The sequence below is a fragment of the Varroa jacobsoni genome, unplaced genomic scaffold (genome assembly GCF_002532875.2).
Source record: "Varroa jacobsoni isolate VJ856 unplaced genomic scaffold, vjacob_1.0 scaffold_1191, whole genome shotgun sequence".
Taxonomy (NCBI): domain Eukaryota; kingdom Metazoa; phylum Arthropoda; class Arachnida; order Mesostigmata; family Varroidae; genus Varroa; species Varroa jacobsoni.
Window position 1 is genome coordinate 72,671 of NW_019214093.1, and position 5,448 is coordinate 78,118.

The following is a 5,448-nucleotide window of genomic DNA, read 5'->3' on the forward strand; positions in this document are numbered from 1 at the left end:
TAAGCGACAATGGCTTAGGCCACGTCGGGTGTCGTTCAGCCTGGCGGCATTTAGCCTATCTGCAAAGATTTTAACAAAAAGACGGACTAAATCTTAGTCTGATTATGCATCTGATAGAAATGTGCTTGTTGTTCAAATGTATCATGTAGATGTAGTGAGCCTAAAGCAAAAAAAAAGAAAAGATAAAAATGTGAAGTGAGCCAAAGGTTGTTGTAGGAACTTCTATCACTCGTCTGCAATATACGACAATACCTGTGCTATTGTGAGGCCAATTTGTGAATCTACTACGAGCCGACGGCGTGATGAGATAGCTAAATGGTAGGTCGAAATTAAGAGCTCTAATTTATCTCAATCAGTGACTCTCAGCTGGAAATCGAACCGGCAATCCCAGGTTTGTGAACACGGTTAGTTGTTTATCGTGCCGCGGAGGCAGCCAGCGTCCCACAGTATTTACCCGACTGCATTTTCTGAACAATGTAGTTTTGAAATAAACCGCTTTCTCATATTAGACCAGAGGGGTCTTAAAAAATTAACCCCATACTGGCACCATACTTACGTATAAGCTGTAAAAATAAGTATGACATCCGCTTGACTTTGACCCTATGTGCATTTATGTGCGCTCTTGACACTTGGTTAATCATTGAACCTGGTCTAAGATAGATTGACAAAGACAGCCGTCCATCCAAGAGAAAACGCTTCATCAAGTTATTTCTGACATTATCCACAGGCGCTGTATGGGGTTAGCCGCCCGCTATATACACAACTTCCCCTAAATAGCAACCGTAAACTTTAGTGCCGACATAATATACGTTTACTGATATCGGATCACGCTATGTGTAGGAGCTAGTGTTGGGTTCACCGTTGAGGCTCAGGTAGTGATTTTGTATAAACAGAAAATCAAATGAACTGTTTAACTGAATGTACTCTTAACTATTGTGCCGCCAATATGAAGTAGGGGTAAACAATAAAATCCACATATTTACATAAACGTATACATATAAACTGCCACTCTGTTCGGGCTAAAATAGATAGCCATTAAGAAAATGGTACAGAATGAAATGTTTAAATTTAGCGGAGATACAAAAGTGTCTCCAACATGAGTAAATATAAAACTTAACCATTTATCGTAAATATAACTTATCAAACAAACTTCGTGCCCTGTAGGATATAGATCATCATTGATCTCACCCAATACGTCACAGAATTGTGTCTTACCCGAGAAATTTCTTTTGCACAGAACCAAAAACAGTTCATCATATTGTATAATCATGTTGTTTCTTAGCTTATAAACCAGTGCAGCCACAAATGTAAAAGTCGACAGGTGCAGTACAAGACAAAGAGTGAAGAGAAGCGACAGCGAAAAGGGCACTTAATTCAAGGTAACAAAACCCGCTACCGGGAAAACACGCTTCTGGGATGGGCGAGCCGGCAGAAGTTACCGAAAGGCAAAAAATCGAGAGAGAAGTCTAACTGAAAAAAATAAAACTGAGGTCAATCGAATGGCGGCTTGGAGAAAGATGAAGCCGTTTCAAAAATGGTACTATATATAAACGGCTTAGCGACAAAAAGAAAAGAGGAGATCTTTGATAAAGCCCGGTGACCCACTAGGCCTTTAGCATAAACAATCGTGACATTTTGAGATAAGACCAACCAACGTCGATATAATAGCTTATCGTTGACTGCGTCATGTTACGAAAATACGGTGATGACACAGTTATCACGTTAGTATACCTGATTAAAAAGATTGACAGTGGAAATAAAAAAAAAAAAGGAGATAGTAAGTTCCCGTCATAGCAATAATAACCATATCAGTAAGCCGTATTCTTGGCATACATCGCTGTATGATGAACTGAAGGGATTATTATTAATAAGCCCACACGGCTGGGATCTTTTTCGTATCTTATATGCCTTGTTGATCTTGATTTTCTTATTGGACGATGGGGTATACTAAACACTCGGTTCGATAGTGTCTGTACCCGTGGGTCATTAAAAGAAGTGATGATCCAATAACATAAAGCGTTGAATAGGACTAAAGAAAGGAAGTTTAAGAAAACTCTGATTTCGCCGATAAGTAATCTCCGATGAAAATTTCGTTCTGTTTATAGCACCCGTTTGCAACTGGATTTGCATGATGAACTAGTTTCTCTCGAGTCGTGGGTTTTTTTTTTCGTTTCGTACGTATACCCATCTGGTGAATACTAAACTCACCACTAGCCCGTTACTAATAATAAATTGCTTAAATAATAATCGCTAAAATAAAAATAAATAATAAAATGCTGTAGTCCACTCTCTGCCGTTCATCGATCTAGGCAACTGTGTAAAATATTTAATCTTCGGCTCATTGGCTTAAACGAGCCACCTCGTGAATGGTGATTGCTTGTGATTTTCTAGGCTTATAGTACCCTTTTGTCCCCATGATGGCTTGGTGGGTAACATATTTGCCCCCTAATCTTAGGAATACGTTATCGTCTAGACTCAAACTTGGGCATAGATCGGATTCGCTTCGTGCTGGAAGCCAGGCGTAGAGTGTATTGCCTTTATATAGAACTCGAAATATGGAGGATTATCATATGTATGGTATTTTAATCATTTAATTGTTTCTCTTGTTTTTTTCTGCGTCTGTCCGCTGAACAGATCCTTCCGATGAGGTGTGACGGTTACTTTGGGCATCGGTTTGCATACGGCCCGGGTAACGCCAAACGTCTAGCCAACATAAGTATGTTTAAGAAGCACGTTCACGGGAACGACTAAGGTTCTCTTTGCCGCACCGGAGGGAATGGCGATGACATCGCTGAAACGTGTCACCTGCAATTGGAGTAGTACCCTCCTCTTCATACGGAACAACCAGTATCTGGACTGCTGCATTAACAAAAAGACAAAGCAATCCGGAACTTGCCAGGGGCAGAGGATTCGACTAAGGACAGTATAGAAGGCTAGGCTGGTAAAATAAAAGCGAAGGGCAAAAGTGAGCTAACCTCAACTTTGTGCTTCGGATTTTTCAACCAAGCCCTCTATATAAGCCTACGCTACCATTCGCTGAACGTGTTCAGGGAAAACGGTCTAAAGGTAATAAGCTATTCAAAGAGTATGAAAAATCACGAGATCAGGTCGATTGAAGTTGTACGAGAAAACAGTATCACCGAAACACATGATTGTTTCTGGGGTGCGACTGCAGAAACCTTCCGTAGACCGGTCGAACTAATCGGTCAGACTCGGGACCAACCCCTCACCAACCTCAACCAATCACGTCGGGATCTGACGGGTTGTACACTTACTCGAGCCTACGCCATTACTAAGGGGTGGAACTCTACTCCTCCTCTCGGCCTCGGGGGTAGCGTTGGCTCGCGGCTCGTCTTGATGTCCATTTCGCTCACCAGCCACTGTTAACCCGTACAACATATTGACTCTACTACCAAGAAGCTTCACGCGAGTGGTCGGCATAGGATCTGTGCTATACGTTGTGGTCTCTTATAAAGGGACAAATGCTAAGAGAGACTAAACTTCCGAATGGCTACTTCGGCTGCCTCGCAGGACTTGCTGTATAAACCATGGCGTTAAGCCGCGTTGGTAATGTTCGGATAAGACTGTATGCCTGTGTGTTGTGTTGTCGCCCACGAGGGTTGGATGACAGCTAATGCGTGTTTAGATATTATGCACGAACTGCGTCTAGAAACCGGGGGACTAGTTAGACAATATATTAGGTCTTAAGAAGACACGACGTTGGCCGAAGGGCTTAATGCGTTGGCAAACATCCATGATTGTAGGTCAAGGAGTAGAGCTCTTGTTAACGGAATGAAGCGCCATTAAAAATTGTTGCGTCGTAGAAAAACATATAATAGAATAATTCAAGTGAGAGAGGAGCTTTATTTATTCATCAGGCTAGCTCAGCCTCGAATACAATTATGAGAATAAAGTAACGGCAAAGCAAAATATGCAGTAAAACTTATTACGGTATATTTTTATAAAAAAAAAAAACACAAGAAAATGTCGTCCAGTCATAAAAGACTTTAATTACTTCTATAATGCATTCACTAAAAACAATTCAACGTTTGTACTGTTACCTGCGTATTATAGTAGCTCTTGTGAATCATGTCGTCATCGAAAAAAACACCTTGTAAAATTGCCCAGACTTTCAAATCGTGAGTGAGTACGATCGGCTTACGCGACCGTAAAATAGCAATAATTATTTTTCCGTTCGATAACACTCACGTAATAGCCTTTTATAGTAACACCTGTCTACCTGTAGCTATTATCACAATCAAATTACTTCAGAACACGTAGTTATAGCTTGTAGTGGTCGTCTGATATGTACCTATCGAACAATCCTAGCCTCATACGCGTTGCCGTGTATTTGTAACTACGCGTGAATTGATTGGACGTAATTTAGATTACGTAAGAACGCCGGTCAGAAATTATACGACAAGTTACATGCACTGCTCTCCATTATTATGATCCCATACAGTTTGTACAATAAAGTCATCTATGCAGACTAGTATAATGTGCCAGCTCTGACAGCTAAGAGGAACTGCGTATTGATCCAATAAAGAGGCCTAGTTGTTTCAAATGGACTTTGATTTTTGTGACAGAAACCCCTTAAACATCTTAGAAAGGGGATTCCGTGCAGATAAACTACCTTGGCCTAAAATATATTTTTCTACACGGTCAGGGCTATTAAATGATGAAGGTATTCAGGAAAGCGGCCGTCAACCACGTTGGGTCCCACGTTGGGCTTAGATCTGTGTCTGCTTCGATTCAAAAACATTCGATTTCGCTATGGGCTGTACTGAAGAAGTTTAATTAACAACTTACTAACGATAAGTAATTATTGGCTTCTGCAGACAACAAAAACAACAAGGCTTTGCTTACTTATATTTGCTCAGTTTTTTCCCCTTACTGCCAGTTAAAATCGCATAAAGGTACAAATTTTGATATGAAATGCACATCTATCGACCCTCATAATTGTCTCTATTAGTGATTACATTTTAACTAACTTTCGTTTTCATTATTACTTGAGGTACTGCAACTTCTAAAGTAGCAAACGAACTTAAATAGTAATAGTAGCATGCAACGTATGTTTCTTGCGGCGATAGTTGTCCGTTTTCGAGGCAAACAAATCATCGACTTACATTGGAAGTTGCACTGCTCGCCAAATTATGCTTTCTCAGTGTGGACAGTCGCCGATCGCAACATTTCCTAATTGAAACTATATATTGTATTTTGAAACACTTTTACTTGACGTATGACGCTATCGTTATCACTCAAACAAATTGCCTAATTTAGAATGATAAATCGCGCTTTGATTTGGGCAGCTCACGATAAAGCACCTCCTTCAGGTTATCCCAAATGGGGTGTTTTATACATGAATGTCAAGCTTTGGTATCGTACCCTCTCGTACGCTGTGGATTATTGAAGAGTGTCTTTTTTTGAATCTTTTTCCGTTTCGAGGTG